The following is a 19,614-nucleotide window of genomic DNA, read 5'->3' as shown; positions in this document are numbered from 1 at the left end:
CAATATTGGAAATCAGGTCCAGTTCATAGATTCAATTAATCTTACACTGTATGTGCCTAGGGTCTCACCCTGGCAGCTGAGACAGGCCACCCCAACCGACTTGGTGGCACCACAGTGTTAGCCTTATCAGGATAGGTCTCCCCAGACCGACCCACTGGCTGTGAACATTCTAAACTAACACGAGTCTCATTAAGTGTCCAGTTTAAGGGTATTACACAGAAACATACCAAGGGAACATGAATCAAATATGCACTTTTATTCATTTACAATAAACTCATAAAGTACATCATTCTGATTGAAGCTAAGGGCATACAAAACTGTCTAACATGCGCACCCCCATCTGGCATGGTGGTCATTCAGAACGTCGTGGAGGTCGGAAACTGGAGAGGGAGAGGTGTGGCGTCGACCCTTAGCCTTGGAATGGGCAATGCGGTGGCCGAATCGCCCACTGTTGTCTTGGGTGCAATCCCTTCTGTGACGTTGGTGCGGCTCGGAGGGTTGGTGGCTGTAATCGGATGCCGCTAGTTCTTCCCCCCTCCGGCTGGGAGGCCTTTCGCTCCTCCGAGGTGGATTGAGGGGTCGGCTGCTGCTCGACTCAGAGGGCTCGGCCGAGGACTAGTAGTTCGGTTGGCTTGTGTCGATCCTGGTGTTTAGACACCCTGACGGGGCGGTCATCTCAGGAGGGACCTCTTGCTTGGGGGCATGCTTGTTCCACGCGCTGTGTCAGGTATTCCAGACGATAGAGGACCACCTAGAACTGCTCGTTTGTAACCAAGTCCTGAGTGCTCCTAGCTCTTCGTACCATGGTGTTTAAAGCTGGGGTGGATTTCAATAACTAATGCTTTAGGGGATCGTGTTAGCAAAGTTTCCCACAGATGGCGCTAATTGTTGATGCTCGGATTGGCTGAGGAGAACAAGGTAATTTCGTTCCCGAGCTTCAGTGAAAATGGCCGAGGGCTTCAAAGGTCCAAAGGGGGGAAGCCGAGGCCGAGGGCTGTGTCCGAGGTGGTAGGTCTCTTCGGATACTGTAGGAGCCGAGGACTGGCACCTGCTATGTGTAAGGGGTCCAAAGGGGATCTTGCAAGGACAAAGGTGTCAAAGGCCTCGGGCGGGGGCTCAAGGTGAGGACTCTGACAATCAACTTAGTATGAGCGTAAGGAGAGTCCGAAGTCTGGAGCCGAAGGATCCAAACGAGAACTTAAATAACACTTAGGTTCTCCAAAGGGCAGTAGCGTTTGGAGGTTACTTAGGCTCTGGAGAGAAATCAGAGAGTCCAGCCCCTTACCTTGTGGGGGGGTGCTTCATATTTATAGTCGGAATCGCTTGGGAGTATCTGAGCCTAGATGGTCCAGATACAAGCCGTACGAGGGCCTGCCGAGATCGTCTGCCAGAGCCACGCGGCACCCTTGGGTTGGGTCCGTCTGGTCTTTACCTGAGCCCTGTGTGTCCTTATTGTACGCTCAGGCTGGTGCCCTCCGATTGGACACGCATGAGCCCCTTACTAGCCAGTCAAATTAGCCTATAGCTTTACTTTGCATAAGAATCGTTTTTTCCTATGCAAATCATCAATTTTTTTTAATTTTAAGTTCTCTCTGTTATTTTTCAAACAGATGGTTTTTTCTTATTCAAATCACTGATCAATCGAATTCCCTGTTTCTAATCTTAAGATTTTTCTATTTATTTTTCACACAGATGGATTTTGACTTTTTTCTCCATCGACCCTATAATCCAAACTACTTTTATTTACTATTTTAGGTTTTTTTATTTTAAAATATAAAATATATAACATTAAGGGAGGGCGTTATCAGACCCTATACCCAACTGACGTGTCATCAAATGAATGAATTCCGACTGCGATCCGAACTCTTCAAACTGTGGGCAATAACAACCAAAACTTCACGCCATTGAGACAAGCCTCATCTTTATATTCAAACTAGTTAGACAATAGACAGTCAATTGAATACAAACTCGTATATAGTCGCTATTTAAAGATAACACTACAATTTTGTCGTTGGTAAGGGAGGTTTATTAGTTTTTTCCAACTTATTTTATTTTATTTTTTTATTTTTACATTCAGTTTTCAATTTGGAATCGAGGGAATATTTTCTCTATGAGCAAAGTTTAAAATGATGGCAAATTTATCAGCTGGTACTCATAATTTCTTAACATAAGATGCAATGTTTTCAATCCATCATTCGCCTTGAAACTGGCAAGCTGTGGGTGCATGATTCGGTCATGATTCTAGTTCTGGTCAATCTATAACCTCTTATTTTTGACATCTCCCTCGAAGAAATAGAACAGGGTTCAACTATGATATTAAAAAGACAATACTGAAAAAAAAAAAAAAAAAGCTGATAATCAATCAACTGATATCATAGAACTAAATAACAGCCACGATGGGGGGAGGGGGATGTGGTTTGATTGATCAAAGCCCTCCCGATACAAGTCTTTCTGTCAGCATAGGTTTTGCGTGACATACTTGGCAACAGATTGGGTGCCTGCCCCAACCAACCAGTTGCAATGGCTGAAGGTCCAGAGGTGGGAGATCTCTAAACGCTAGAAGAGTGGAGAGAAAGGTGCATTAAATGGGACAGGTTTTCCTTTTTCATATTTTTTTTAGAGAACTCCTAACGGAACAAAAACTTTTAAGATGAAAGACGAATTAGCTAAAACAATTGTCACACATCCGGACCCCACAAGATGAGGACCCACTCACCTTTTAATAATAAACTATCAGAGATTTTCAAAAAAGTCATAATATTGGAGCCACATTTGCTACAACAGTATCGTAGCCCTGAATGATTTATTACCATGGTCCCACTTGAATTAGATGAAGTGACGTTTTAGTGAGACAACTGCAATATTATATATACATGATTTTCAATTTTGGCCCAGCGCTAGACTCTCATAGCAAATGTGAAAGAAAAAAAACATTTTTTAAACAATTCTCGCCTAGAATCTTGAAAATGAGACAAAACCAAAGATGTGTCATTATCATTTTGTCTTGCACTATTTATCACTGTTTTCAAAACCGGACCAGACTGAACCGTCAGAGTGGAAAAATCGGGAACCGGTCACTGGTTCTGTTTTTCTTCAATACTGCTTTTTCCCCTAAAACCATTGATTTTGGTCAGCAAACCATTCAATCGGTCAGTTAATCGTGTTAGTACTAGTCCCACAATCAAATAATTGTAGTAAAAAGTGGTACTAGGTCGAATCCCATAGGGAGCAATTCAGTAATCTCTTAGGTGAATGGATAAAGTAATTGAGTGGGAAAATAACTAAAATTTAAAAGAATAAGAAAGCAATAACAAACTAGAGAAAATCAGTCTTACCGAATTCTGGTTCAAGGGTTCAGGTTGAATCAATTGGCCATCGATCCTAGGTACATTTCAGCATTCTTGCAATTCAAGCATTAAATGTTAGATTTATTAGGATAGCCATAATAAACCTTGTGTTTTCCTAATTCAGTTGACCAAACCTAGCATTCGATCAACACATATCACCACGCAACTGGGTACGATAGCGTTCCATATTAAATAGTGATAGCATTAAGATTTGTGAAAATAGTTAAACCAAAACAACAATAATTGAGATAGCTACAATTATTGAATCTTGTTCCATCGATTCCTTTTAAGTTAAACCATGTCAATACATTGGTTAAAGGCTATCACAAATAATTGACCCAAAAAGATATTAACCTAATTGCTACTTGTACCACTATTCGTGACAATTACGGATCACTGAAATCATGGATAGCAGTAGGAAAATCCACATTAATTCAGTTTGTCAGACTAATTAACATTAACATCCAATAAAAATGTGCACAAGAACCAATGAATACTTGAATTAAAAAGCAAGAAAATAAATTAACTACAGAACCTCACAATGACACAATCGAAACTCCCCCCTTGAACCAAAAAAAGAAGCTTAGCTGCTCATGATCTGCGCAATCTCCATGTTTTGCTTCTCCGTGGCCGAACTGTTTTCTTCAACTTCTTGATCTTCTTGATGATCTCTTGGATCTTGGAGTGAGTGATGCTAGAGCTGGTTCACCCCCCTCTTTATATAGCCAAAGGAGAGGGTTGTTTTCCAACTCCTTCTAAGAGATCATCTTATCTTTAGGGAGTCTTGATCTTTCTTGAACTAATCCTATCCTATCTCTTATCTAATGATCTAATCTCAATCTTCTTATCTCTCTAAGATTACATTCAAGACTTTAGATCTGATAAGACTCTCTCTTTGGAGATTACATTCGAGATTTGGATTTTTGACTCTTAAATTCGAGTTGGGCTGCTTTAAAAGTTGGGCTGCTTCAAGGTACTTCTGCGAGTTGGGCTTAAGTTGTGAAATGGGCCTGGCTGCAAACTTGCTCCGACTTCGGGCTCATTTGCGTACTCTATGCGGGCCGAATCCGTCGAAACCCAAAACATAAAGGTTGTGGGTCTTCCTTTCATCTTTCTATTGCTTCTTGAATTGTCCAATTCGGAGTCCGGAATTGAGAGTTAGGCCCAGATTACTGACTGTCGCTGAAACTGTGCAAAATCACCCGATATGCACTGTTTCCTTCTAATTGCCTTCTTTATTGCCCTGAATCGAAATACAAGAGTAATGAGTTCATTTAAATGTTAAAGTGATGTAAAAATATGAAAATTAGGGGACAAAAATATGGTTCTTTTCAGCCTCATCAGATGTATCTTGATATTATTTGGGTGATGTATGGGGGTAGTTGTTTTGAGTCCACCTTCCGCTTGGTTGTTGATTTTTATTTTCGAGATTTGGCATTGGCTATGTTGATTATTGGGGTTAATTTCTTTGTTATATGCAGCACCCCTATCTTTTGATGGAGTACTTTCTATTAAAGAGCATTTCAGTGTTTTGATCATTTAGTGAAGTTCTTAGCCCCCCTACTTCTCAATAGGAAGTAGTTTGTCAGAAGACAATTTCTAGGTAATGTTTCAATTTCCAGCCCCCTACTTCCTAACAAGATGTTCTTTCTCAAGGACATTTGTGGCTATGATTTGATTATTAAACCCCTTGTTTCTCGATAGGAAGTGCTTTGCCAAAGACAGTTGTGGTTATGGTTTGAATTTCAGCCCCCTATCTTTTGGCAAACCATTTTCTATTGGGAAATACTATAGGCATTTTGATTGTTTGGGCAAGGTTTTCAGCCCCCCTGTGTGTTGGTAAGAATGCTTGGTTCATTGTGCTATGGTTTCTTGGGGAGTCTGTTGGAGGGTAGCCTGTCTCTTCCTCTTCTTTTGTTGTGTTATGGCATATGATCGACCGTTATGTGTGTAGCATGCTCTTCATCATGCCTCATGTATAATTGTCAATTTGCATTCATGTGTAATGGGTTGTGTGCGCGTCGGGATTGGAGGTTATCTAATTGAGCTAGCGGTTGCATGATGTGGCATTGATTTAAATTAGTCTATCAGGTCGCCCACCCCTTCTTAAGGGCAACAGTTGTAAGAACCAATTTTTCAGCTGTAAGACAGAGGGGGACTAATAATCATTTCATTTAGTCTACCACGATAACGTTTGGGCTGCTAGGCCTATGTGAAGCTTCTATGAAAGGACGTCATTCGGTCCCTTGTTAAGCTTTCCCTTACTTTCTTATTTGAGTCGTATTACTGCCTTTGTGTGTTCATTTTCACCTCCCTTTTCCCTGTTAACCTTCTCCCCTTTTTGCATTCACCCCCTTGAATGCAAAATGGGGGGAAATATTGATAGAAATAAAACCAACCAACTATGTAAAGTGGCCACCCAAGATGAAGGGCGACCCAGCCACTAGAAACCCTAATAAGTACTACCACTTCCAACGTGACGTTGTTCAGGATATAGAGAACTACTAGAACTTAAAAAATGAAGACTTAATCCAATGAGGATACCTAAAGCAATTTGTCAAAGATGAAGACCGACCTGAAGAACAAGGTAGGGATGCACCACAGAGAAGTAGGGAGAAAGAGGCAGTTACAAGGAACCAGCAACAAGAGCGACGTATCCGGGGGGTCATTAACATGATCACTAGAGGTTCAATAGTGGCCGGTTGTACCACTTCGGCTGGAAAGAACTAAGTAAAGGATCATGAACACGATAATGACAATCCACCAAAGCACCTTTGAAAGGAAGAAGTAATCTACTTCACAGAAGACGACACACGCAAAATACAATATCCGCATGATGATGATTTAGTGGTAAGATTATTTATCAATGGTTTTGAAGTAAAGAGGATCCTGGTCGACTCTGGAAGCTTGGCCAACATCATCTCTTTTTAGAAGCCATCAAGCACATGGAGCTCGAAAGAAAAGATTTACAACCCATTTACGTCCCCTTGGTTGGCTTTAATGGGAAAGTGATTCGACCTGTTGGCTAGGTGAGGTTACCAGTTGAGGCGGGCTTGCCTCCTAACACAGTTCGGTTCGACCACGATTTCTTAGTGGGCACCACTCCCTCCCCATATAATCCCATAATAGGCTGACCTATCCTACATGCCCTTTGGGTAGTTGTCTCGACATATCACTTAGCTGTGAAGTTCCCTATTGACAGAAGCATCGGAGTCATGCGAGGCAACCAACTGGAGTCTCACAAATGTTATGTAGCTGCCCTGAAAGCGAAATGCAACATTGTTGTCGACATCGATTTGGAGCTACCTCCTGAAAACACATATGAGTGAAATCAGCCGATTAAAGAAATAATCATGGTGTCGGTCTCAAAGGCCAAGCCGGAGAAAATGGTTCAAATAGGATCTCGCCTAATAGAACCAGTGTGCTCCAACTTGGTAAGTTTTTTACTTAATAATTTAGATGTTTTCACCTAAGCGGTAGTAGAAATGCCTGGCATAGACACTAAAATAATAACTAACAAGTTAAATGTTGACCCTACAATCAGACCAGTCCAGTAGAGGAAAAGGAACCTCGCCCCGAAGAGATGGAAAATAGTAGAGGAAGAAGTAGGGAAGCTACTCACTACGGACTTTATGAAAGAAGTCTAATACCCGAGCTGGATTGCAAATCCAATATTATTAAAGAAGGCCAATGGCAAGTGGCGCAAGTGCATTGACTATACCGACCTGAACCGAGCTTGCCCTAAAGATAGCTTTCCTCTCCCCTAGACAAATCTCCTAGTAGATAAGACCTCAAAGTTCAAGCTGTTGAGTTTCATTGATGCATACTATGGCTACAACCAAATTTTGATGGACCTAGAAGATGAAGAAAAAGTTCTTTCGTAACCGAGACGGGCTTGTATTGTTATAAAGTCATGCCCTCCGGATTAAAAAATGCAGGAGCAACTTTCCAATGACTTGTAAATAGTGTTTTTTTAGACTTAATCAGAAATATAATTTAATGTTACATAGATGACATGGTTGTCAAGACTCAATTTTCAAATGATTTAATCGCCGACTTGGACCTCGTTTTCAATGTTTTGAGAAAGTACAAGTTAAAACTTTACCTGAACAAGTGTGTTCAGTGTGACGTTGGGTAAATTCCTCGGATATTGTTAGTCAACATGGCTGTTAGACAGTGTATACCCTTAGCTCCAATCAAATTGATGTACTTGATAACATTTATTGTAAATGAATAGAAGTGCATAATTGATTCATGTGATTTGTTGTGTTTTTGTGTAATACCCTTAAACTGGACACTTATGAGACTTGTGTTAGTTTAGAATCTCGCAGTCGTTGGATAGATCTGGGGAGATTTATCTTGCCAAAGCTGACACTGATGTGCCGCCAAGTTGGTTGGGGTGGCTTTTCTTAGTTGCTAGGGTGAGACCTGAGGTACATGAAGTGTGGGTTTTCTTGAAACCCTAAACCGAACCAAATTCCAATATTGCCCTGGACCTTGGAGATAGATTGGCAAAACTGGAATGTTACACCTAACCCCTAGACTCGATTATGGTACTGCACTATGTGTCGGACTAAGTTGTCTTTGATATGCTAATCAGTGAGATCCTTTGAGGGGCTCAAAACCTGGGCATGATGGGACAATCGAAGAATTCACCTAAGTGGTTGATCATAGTGACAGGATTAGCCCCTTTATCGGACAAAGTGAATGATCGGGGAGTGCACTCTCTCTTATGGAAACCTAAAATTTCCGATAAAGGATTTCAAATGTGTTTGAAATTTGTTTTGCAAATTATATTTATATAGAGATATACTTATATGATATGGTTTCACAAAATGTTTGCAACAAGTTTTAATTCCTAGGACCCATGTGAGTAGAGAGTGCAACACTGTACCTTGCAGCCGAGGGAGAGGTCATCTCTTGTCGGGCAATGCTTGATCATTAAGGGCTGAGAGGTTAAGTGTAAGACCTTTGAGGGTAATACCTAATGAGCTAATCTTACATCTTCCCACAGTCCTTGGGCCTTAATAAGATGGCTGGACCCAAGGACCATTTAGTGTAAATGTTGGGCCCATTAAGTGCCCATGGTGATGGACTCAGGGGTTCATTATGTCCTATAGTGAATTCGGTTAGGCCTTGTAATAGTGGTTGGGCTAAATCCATGTGGCTGATGTGTAGATCAATGTTAGGGTCCGATGCCATACAAAGAGAGCCAAGTTAGCCAGCATATTAAAGGGTAAGTGAGCTATGTGACTTAATGGGCCTAAAAATGGGCCTAAAACCCATTTCGAACTGGGCTTAAGTCAGTTAATTAAAAAGGGGGCGAAATCTAATTTATAACCTGATTAAGATTAGCTGAAGGATAAGATAAGTCTTATCCATTTAAGAGTCCAGATCCAAATATCAGATCTGGATCAAGAAACTCTCTCCTAATTGGATTAAGAGGCTGATCCAATGAAGGCTATAAGGGGTGAATTCCTTAGTTTATACACACTTAGCCATCTATAGAATTCTTCCCCAGTTCTGGCCACCCCTACCTAGTTTGATTTCCACTTTGGAGCTGATCAAGAAAGCTTCTTGATATTGTTTCTTGCTGAAAGAAAGAATTCAAAGTCGTGCTCACTAGCCCTTGTTCAATTCTTGCTAAAAAATTTAGGTTCTTGTTGAAGAACTATCCTGTTGATCCTGCCTCACCATACGCTGTGTCATCTTTAGTAGAGGCGGGTTTTGGTCTTCTCTTTGGGCATGAACACCTACGTTGGGAGTTACTATTACTTCGTATCAGGTATATTCTTCTCTTCCCTTTTGATTTCAGATCTAGTTCGATTTGTTTGAAGAATGAACCTTGAAAATGCAGTTTTCTAAATTAGGGAATTCGATTCCCGGATGGAAGATAAATAAATTTTTGAAATTTCACTCAACCTTCCTGCAGGGTTTGTTCATCCGTATGATGGATCTCCCATCCCTTCAATGGTATTAGAGCCAGGTTCTTATTCTTGAACCAAAATCATACATGATTTGAAAATTAGGGTTTTCTCTAAGAATTTTGTTCTCTGTTATGGGCGAATGATCTGAAATCAATTTTTTATTTATCTACAATAATTATAGAAATGTGCTATATTTATTTCTTAAATCATGGGCTATTCATATGGTGGACATTGAAATCTTTATCGGTGCCAAGAATTTGCGCATCCTGTTGTATCATTCTATTCAATTGAGCCTGTAAATAATTTTTTTTTGACGAAATGTATAGGATTCATTCTGATGTAAATTAATAGAGAAATTAGTTTTTTTCTAGTTTTTCATTGGAATAAGTGTTGGTTCACGTGGAGGAGAAGATGTTTGCACAGATAGAAGATCTGCAATCTTCGATTTACGAAAAATAAATCTGCAAATTGTGACTAACCTCTTTCTTGCAGGTTTGCAGCCACATGAACAACCACCCACTATTATGTTTGATTTATGATTGTTGATTGTCTTTTATTAGCCATGATTAATTTCAGATCATCTTCATGAATTGGATCTTGAATTAGATAGCAAACCCTAGAGACATTCAACCCAGATTGGACCAAACTGGTTGGATTGAATCCGTGGCTCAATAGGGACTACTCACAATCCTAAAATTTATAATGGGCCAACGGTTTGATGGCTGATTGCAAGATGCAATTCAGCCCAACCTGTAAAACCCAATATTGTAAAGTTAAAATTGCATCAGCCTAAATTCTGCTATATGGGCTGAACTGCTTTTTGTAGTTTAGAACACCAGTTTAAACATTTATAATTTAATGTCCGAAAGTGCATCGTTAAATACTTTAGAACACTAGTTTAAACATTTATAATTTTATTCTGATTCTCAAACAACTACTAACGCTATAAAGTGATGAGAACGGGTTGTATCCATAGGGAAGCGAGGGAAAAATAATTATGTACTTAGATCCTGGAGAAGAGAACGTAAGTGGGATATGCAAAAATAAAAAATTAATTAAAAAATCAAATTCATTAAAACCACATTCGAACAGTTTTGAAAATAACAACTGCATAAGAATAAATAAATAACAAAGATAAATAAATAATAGGAACGAAATCAAAATGTCTGACAATCCGATTAGAGGTAGTAGTCTCCGGATCTCTCCTTCAAGCCTCGAACTTCTCGAGCTAGGCCTTCCGCCTTACCTAGTCGAATTTTAGATCTGCAGAAAAGAAATGAAACACAAATTAAATCTAATAAAAATAAATTTGTAGGAAGGAAAAAAAAATTAAACTGGAAATTAAAGAACAGAAAGTAATTTTAAAACTAAAGAAAAAATGGTTGGAATTCAAATCCAAAGGTGGCAGTAGTGGTGTTGGCGAAATGCAAGTAGGAACCCCTCCTCTTGCCTAGGCATCCTCCTCTTCCTCTACCCTTGAACTTCTCAAGATCAGCCTTCCTTCTTACTTGGATGAATTGACCAACCCCTTCTATAGGGCCCCTAGGACCCTTTTATAGAGAAGGGTGGATATAACTAGAATTAGAGAGAAAGATGGGCGTGATAGTTGGGTTTTAGCAAAAATATGGGTGCCCTAGGGTTTAGAAGGAAGGGTTAGGATGGTTTAAGGGTGATCCTAAAGACGTGTTGTCGGAGCCCTCAAAATTAATTCTAGTCCCACCTTACTATAAACTTGTAGTAACCGTGGTACCAGGTCAAATCCCACAGGGAGCCAATAATTAATTTCTCAGCCAAATGTGCAGTATAAAGAGTGGGAAATTTGAATAATTAAAATTCTAAAATAACAAAAGAGCAAATAACAACTAACAAGGAAAATTCAGTCTTACCGAATTCTGATCAAAGGGTACGGATTGAGTCAATTGGTCATCGATCATAGGTAAACTTCAACAGTCTTGCAATTTGAGTATTTAACCTTAGGATTTATTAGGATAGCCATAATAAACCTCGTGTTTTCCTGAATTAGTTGATCAAACCCAGCATTTGATCAACACTTATCATTAATCGACTGGGTACGATAGCATTCTATATCAATTAATGATAGAAATAACCTTTGTGAAAACAGTTAAACCAAAATAACAATAATTGAGATAGTTGCAATTATCGAATCTTGTTCCGTTGATTCCCCTTAGGTTAAAACATGCTAATACATTGGTCAAAGGCTGTCACAAACAATTGACCCAAAAAGATAATAACCTAATTGCTACTTATAGCACTATTTGTGACAATTACAGATTATCGAACCATGGATAGCATAGGAAGATCAACATTAATTAATTTGTCAGACTAATTAACATTAACATCCATAAGAACATGCACAAGAATCAACGAATACTTGAATTAAAAGCAAGAATTTAAATTAAACACAGAACCTCACGATGACACAATTGAATCAAAAATCCCCCTTGAATCAGAAAAAAAAAAGCTTAGCCTCTCATGGTTGTTGACTCTTTCTTGCTCTGCTTCCCAGATGGATGGACTAATCTTCTGAATTGATTGAGTGTTGAAGCTAGTCCGCTGCCCCCCCCCCCCCCCTTATATAACCTTAGGGAGAGGGTTGTTTTCCAACTCCCTTTAGGAGATTATCCTCAAAATTAGAAAGTCCTAATTGGTTTTGAACTAATCCTATCCTATCTCTTGTCTAGTGATCTAATCTCAATCATCTTATCCTTCTAGGATTACATTTGAAAATTAAATCTGATGGGACTCTTTATTCTTGAAACCGAGTTGGGCTCTTTAATAACTTGGGCCGCTACAAGGCTTTCCTGCGAATTGGGCTTCAGCTGTGAATTGGGCTTTACTACAAATTTGTTTCGAATTTTGGCCCGATTTTGACCTTGATGCAGACCGAATCTGTCGAAACCCAAAACATGAGAGTTGTGGAGTTATCCCTTATCTTTATAGTGCATCTTGAATCATCCCAATCGGAGTCCAGAGTTGAGATGTATGCCCCGATTACTGAACGGTGCCGAAACTGTGCAAAATCATCCGATTAGCCTTGTTTTCCTCCATTTGCCTTCTTGCTTGCCCTGAATCGAAATACAAGAGTAATAAGTCCAATTAAGTGCTAATTTAATATAAAAGAATAAATTATTTGGGATAAAAATATGTTACTTTTTATTCCTATCAAATCCCCCCACACTTAAACTTTGCCCGTCCTCGGCCAAGACAAAACTCAAGCAAAAACAATCTAACTACCTACTGATTTTAAAACTCTCTCTCTCAATATGATGCTTGCCCTTTCGCATGCTTCAATTCAGACTTAATAATCTTTTTTATTTTCCACTTCTTTCTCCTCTTTAACTTGTCAAAGAGTAACCTCAAACCATCATTCCACATGAACCCATGTTAAATCAACAGTCAAGGAAAACAAGCATTCCATCGTCTAAACATTCTTGGACTAAAATAGGCACTCTTTGTTTTAACAATCAAATGCAGCCAGATTCAAATATCTCTCTTTGTTTTTGAGGTATCATTAGTTTCCGGGGTCAAAACAAGGTATGTTATCACCATAAGCTTGCTTATGTATCACATCTCCACTACTAATTATGAGTTCTATGCATCAAAAATTGAAATGGAGTGCTAGGGGTGAATGCATTTTATGCTCCATCTCAATCTTTTCGCTTCTAAATGTGAGTGCATTTTATGCTCCATCTCACATTTTTCATCCGCTTCTAAATGTGAGTGCATTTTATGCTCCATCTCACATTTGTCACGAATTTTATTATTATCATTATTTTTTTATTTTTTTTACTTTTTTTGCAGTAGTAGACATCACCATTTCCATTCCGATCCCTGAACTCATTGATGTGGTCTCAACATGACTACAAAGCAAGTTCTAGAATAATCAAACCGTGTTTGACAGGCCTTTAGGCAAAAAAAAGAATGCTCATAAGGGTTACATTTGTATTGAATCTTGCTTATTCCAAAGTAATGAGGTGCCTTACGTAGTCAAAAAGTTTAGTTAGTCATGCTTGCATCCTGTCTTGTCTATTCAACCTAAGCACATAATTCATGATAGTTTGAAATTATTCAAAGATAAGTTTCTAGGGGGCAGAAACTTCAAAAAGCAAGGTTAAAAAGTGATGATCGAAGCACACTAGAGTTAACTCTGAATTTATCAAACTCCTTTAATCCCCCCACACTTAAGGTATACATTGTCCCCAATGTATATGACTGTGTGTAGGATAGAAAGATTTAAGGGAACTTCCCTGAACGCCTTGTTGAGATCCTTCCGGTGTAAAATCAGCTGCTAAACATGACCATGTTCCTAAAATTGAAAACAAAAAGAATAACTAAACACAATGGGTTGCCTCTGTTAGACAGTTTTGTATGCCCTTAGCTTCAATCAGAATGATGTACTTTATGAGTTTATTGTAAATGAATAAAGATACATATTTGATTCATGTTCCCTTGGTATGTTTCTGGGTAATACCCTTAAACTGGACACTTAATGAGACTCGTGTTAGTTTAGAATGTTCACAGCCAGTGGGTCGGTCTGGGGAGACCTATCCTGACAAGGCTGACACTGTGGTGCCACCAAGTCGGTTGGGGTGGCTTGTCTCAGCTGCCAGGGTGAGACCCTAGGCACATACAGTGTAGGATTAATTGAATCTTGGAACTGGACCAGATTTCCAGTATTGCCCTGGACCTTGGAGATTGATGGGCAAAACTGGAAAGTTACACCCGACCCCTAGACTCGATTATGATATTACACTAGGTGTCGGATTGGGCTGTCTTTGATGTACCAATCAGTGAGATCCTTAGCGGGGGTCAAAACCTGGGTATGTTGGGACAGTCCGAGAATTCATCTGAGTGGGTGATCATAGTGACAGGATCAGCCCCTTTGTCGGACATAGGTAATGATCGGGGATGCACTCTCACTGATGGAAACCAAGACTGCCGGTAGCCGATTTCAACAGTTGAGATTTGTTTTGCAAAACATATTTTATATAAGATATAAAAGTATATATGTATGGTTTCTAAATTGTTTGCAAGAAGGTTTTAATTCCCGGGATCCATATAAGTGGAGAGTGCAACACTGTTCCTTGCAGCCGAGGGAGAGGTCCTCTCTTGTCGGGCAGTGTATGATCATTATGGGCTGAGAGGTTAAGTGTAAGACCATTGAGGATAATGCCTGATGGGCTAATCTTGCATCTGCCCACAGTCCCTGGGTGTTACAAGGTGGCTTGGCCCAGGGACCACTTAGTGTAAGTGTTGGGCCCATAGAGCCCATTTGATGGGTTTCAGGGGGTGCACTGTCATTAACAGTGTATTCGGCCAGGCCTTGTAACAAAGGCTGGGCCGAACCCATGTGGCTGATGTGTAGATCAATGCTTGGGTCCCACGCCATACAAGGAAGCCCAACTGGGCAGAAATTTGGAAGCCTTTTGAGTACATAACCTTAAATGGGCCTTAAGCCCATTTCGAACTGGGCTGATTTGATCAGTCATTTAAAGGGGGCGAATTCTGAAGTGGGTCAGCTAAAAGGATTGGGCTTAGACCCTATCCACTCAGAGAGTCCAAGATCTAAATAAGATTTAGATCTGGAAACCTCCTAATTAGATTAGGAGACAGCTGATCTGATTTGCAGATAAGATAAGGATTATCCCTTATCACTAAGGGACTTCTAACCCAAATATGATTTGGATTAGCAACTCCTAATCTAATTAGGAGCTGATCCCTTTGAGATTATAAAAGGGGAAGGGGGCGGCTGCCTTGAAGAACACAACATCATCAACAACATCCATAGCATTCTTCTCTTTGAAGAAAGAGAGATTGAGAGATTTCCTGCATACTGCGAATTCTCTCCTGCCGCCACCTTCCTGCTTTTACCATTCCTTCAGTTTGATCTCCAGTTCTTGGGAGCAATCAAGATTGGATCTTGATTTCTATCTTTTGTGAAAAGATTGGTTGGAGCTGTACTCAAGTCGTCCAGTTGATCCTTACGAAGGATCAAGTTCTTTTGAAGAACGTTGCTGATTCTGCTCCACCCTGCACTGCGCCATCTTCAGTGGGAGCAGATTTTGGATTCTTCCTTGGGCGTGAACACCTCCATTGGGAGATAGTATTTCTCCGTATTAGGTATAATCCTCTCCCACTCCTTTTGGTTCAGATCTGGTTCAGTTTATGGTTCAAGATTGATCCTTGAAAATATGATTTTCTAAATAGGGAATACGATTCCCAGTTGAAGGGAGAGATAAAATTTTGAAGTTTGCCCCTTATTCCGCAATCATTGGGCGTCCATGGGATGGATCTCTCATCCCTTCAGCCTCCCACAAGCGCAATTGTTAAACGTCGTTATGCTCGACGTCCTTCTTGCTCTCTTAATTTGATGAATAATGAGGGAGATCCAACGTGATGTCTACCAAGGAGGATACATTTGCATCTTCATGAAACAACTTTAATCTGTACCCATTCACTCTGAAAACCTTATTTGTATCAAGACTTTTGATCTCCACTGCACCATAAGGAAACACATTAGTAACAACAAATGGACCCATCCACCTAGAACGCAACCTACCTAGCATGAGTTGGAGTTGAGAATTATATAATAACACCTTTTGACCAACCATAAACTATTTCCTTAAAAGCAATATATCATGGAACAACTTGGTCTTCTCTTTGTAGATTCTCGAATTCTCATATGCTTCTAACGCAACTCCTCCAATTCTTGTAATTGGAGCTTTCTTACCTTGCCAGCTTCTTCTATGTCCATATTGCAACGTTTGATTGCCCAATATGCCTTATGTTCGATTTCAACTGGTAAATGACAAGATTTGCCAAAAACTATCCTATAAGGAGACATCCCTATTGGTGTTTTGTATGTGGTTCAGTATTTCCAAAGTGCGTCATCCAGACGTAGGCTCCAATCCTTTCTACCTGGATTCACCGTCTTCTCTAAAATGGACTTGACCTCTTGATTGGAAATCTCAGCTTGTCCATTTGTCTGGGGGTGATAGGCAGTGGCGACTCGGTGATGTACCCCATACTTTTTTAGCAAGGTTTCAACGGATTTATTGCAGAAGTGGGTCCCTTGATCACTTATGATGGTTCGAAGATTACCAAACCTACTGAAAATGTTAGATTTGATAAAACCTACAACACACTTAGAATCATCAGTTTTGGTGGCTTTTGCTTCCACCCATTTTGAGACATAATCAACTACCAGAAGTTTGTAAACAAAATCACAAGATGAAGGAAAGTGTCCCAAAAAGTCAATACCCCAAACATCAAAAATTTCACAAATAAGAATGGGAGTTTGGGGCATCTCATTTCTGCGAGACAATGCACCTGTTCTTTGGCATCTTTCACAAATTTTACAGAATAAGTATGCATCTTTAAATAAAGTTGCCCAATAAAACTGACTATCTAAGACCTTCCTAGCAGTTCTTTTTGGCCCAAAATGACCACCACAAGCATAATTATGACAAAAATTCAAAATCGACATATGTTCACTTTCAGGGACACATCTCCTAATCACTTGATCAGAGCAAAATTTTCGTAAATAAGGTTCATCCCAAACATAATATTTTGTCTCATACCTGATTTTATCCTTCATCAACTTGCTAAGATAACTAGGCAAAATTCCAGTAACTAAGTAATTCATGATATCAGCATACCAAGGGACCATACCTTTTATTTGGAACAGTTGCTCATCAGGAAAAAGCTCAGAGATGGGTGAGGAGTCTTCATCTTTTACCAACCCGCTTAGATGGTCTACCACCGAATTTTCAGCTCCCCTTCGATCCTTGATTTCTAAATCAAACTCTTGGAGCAAAAGTATCCATCGTATCAGCCTCGGCTTTGACTCCTTTTTCGCCAATAAGTATTCAAAGTTGCATGATCAGAAAACACAATCACTTTAGAGCCAGGCAAATATGATCAAAATTTATCTAAAGCGAAAACAATTTCTAGTAGCTCCTTTTCGGTGGTTGTGTAGTTACATTGTGCAATATTCAGCATCCTCGAAGCATAGTAAATGACATGACTCTTCCCATCAATCTGTTGACCTATAACAGCTCCTACCACATAGTTGCTTGCATCGCTCATGATTTCAAAGGGCAAGTTCCAATCCGGTGGTTGAATAACGGGTGCAATTGTCAGCAAATTATTGAGCTTATCAAATGCTTCCATGCATTCATCCCCATAGTCGAAAGACACATCTTTTTGAAGCAATTTGGGCAATGGCAGGGCAACTTTTGAAAAGTCGTTGACAAACCTACGATAAAAACTTGCATGTCTAAGAAAGGCACACACTTCCCTAACATTTGTAGGGTAAGGTAAGCTCACAATTAAATCAACCTTTGCCTTATCGGCCTCTATGCCTCTGGTAGAGATAACATGTTCCAACACAATGCCTTCCCTTACCATAAAATGGCATTTTTCATAATTCAAAACCAAATTAGTTTCGACACATCTATCCAGAATTTTATTCAAATTATCTAAACAATCATCAAACGAATCACCATAGACAGTAAATTCATCCATGAACACTTCAATGCACTTCTCAATAAAGTCAGGAAATATACTAATCATGCACCTTTGAAAAGTACCTAGAGCGTTGCACAGACCAAAAGGCATCCATCTGTAAGCGAAAGTGCCGAATGGGCAAGTAAAAGTCGTTTTCTCTTGGTCCTCTTGAGCAATAACGATTTGATAATAACATGAAAATCCATTGAGAAAACAAAAGAATGCCTTGCCAGCTAACCTTTCTAACATTTGATCTATGAAGGGCAAGGGGAAATGGTCTTTTCTAGTGGCTAAATTAAGTTTCCGAAAGTCAATCACCATACGCCAGCCATTTTGTACCATCATTGCGACCAGTTCATTATTTTGATTTCTTACCACAATGATCCCAGTTTTCTTGGGTACAACATGTATTGGACTCACCCACTTACTATCCGAAATCGGATAGATTATCCCTTAAGCACTTCTTTCTTTACCACTTCTTTCATTGCCGGGTTGAGCTTCCTTTGCGATTCTCTGACTAGCTTGGCACCATCTTTCAAAAGAATTCTATGCATGCAGATTGAGGGGCTGACCCATTTTATATCGGCGAAGGTCCAACCAATCGCTGCCTTGTGCTCTTTCAGAACCTCAATAAGTCGTGCCTCTTGATCATCAGTCAACCCTTTTGCAATGATCACTGGCAATGTTTCTTTGTGACCCAAGTAGGCATACTTAAGGTGATCTGGCAAGGTCTTCAGCTCTAACTTCGGAGCCTGCAAAACAGAAGGCAACAATTTTTTATGAGAAAATGATGATGGAATATTAGAATTTGTTACCTTTTGTTCTACTATCGGTTTCAAAGCTTCATAGGATGAATCTAGCTCTTCCTTCATATCCAATTGTGCACTTAATTTGAGCTCCGCATTCATATCCTCTTCCCAAAAAATTTTATGCACAATTGAGTCAACAATGTCAACTGAACAAATCGAATGACATTCATTGGGGTACTTCATTGCTTCGAAAATATTAAATTTAACAATCTCGCCATCAAACTCGACGGAGAGGGTACCCTCATCCACATCTATTTTGGTTTTGGCCATTTTCATAAATGGCCTGCCTAATAAAAGTGGGGCTGAACTTGTGATAGTATCTTCCTCCATCTTCAAGATGTAAAAGTCAACTAGAAATATAAGGTCATTAACCTGCACCAAAACATCTTCATCAATCCCTTAAGGGTAAGCGTTAGAACGGTCAGCTAACTGAATGAGAACCCTAGTTTCTTTCAAATGGACCTAAATTCAAAGCACAATAAATTGAGTATGGCATGACATTGATGGATGCACCTAAATCTAGCATGGCACACTCAATTCTTTTATTGCCAATCACGCAAGGTAAAGTAAACATACCTGGATCAGCACACTTTCTGGCAAGGTCCTCTTAATGACAGTTGACACGTTCTCCCAAACCTTTACCTTCTCATCACCTCTCAGCTTCCTTTTGTTAATGCACAACTCCTTCAGAAATTTTGCATATTTGGGGATTTTCTTGATGGCATCTAACAAGGGAATATTTATTTCCACCTTCCTAAAGGTCTCCAAGATTTCTTGCTCGTACTCTTCTTTCTTAGATTTTTCCAACCTACTAGGAAATGGTGGCACAATGGCATTAGACATCTTAGGTAGAGGGGGGTTGGGTTTTACCTTATGGGAGTCCTCATGTGATACTTGTTCCTCCTCTTCTTTCTGCTCTTTATCCTCTTTCCTTGGTGAAGTAGGCTGTGACTGTAATTCCTTCCCACTTCTCAACACCACTGCACTCGCATTCTCCTTGGG

At 39.8% G+C, this 19,614-nt stretch overlaps 1 pseudogene; it reads right to left on the bottom strand.

Annotated features, from left to right (window-relative positions):
* Window positions 1-15,657: 15,657 nt before the first annotated feature.
* The window catches only part of LOC148790410 (uncharacterized), a 33,906-nt pseudogene continuing 29,949 nt past the window's right edge, over window positions 15,658-19,614 (bottom strand).

Source organism: Nelumbo nucifera, chromosome 7 (assembly GCF_055504915.1).
Source record: "Nelumbo nucifera cultivar China Antique chromosome 7, China Antique-T2T, whole genome shotgun sequence".
Lineage (NCBI taxonomy): Eukaryota > Viridiplantae > Streptophyta > Magnoliopsida > Proteales > Nelumbonaceae > Nelumbo > Nelumbo nucifera.
The sequence above is the reverse complement of the archived record's forward strand: the minus strand, read 5'-3'. Positions and strand labels throughout refer to the sequence as shown.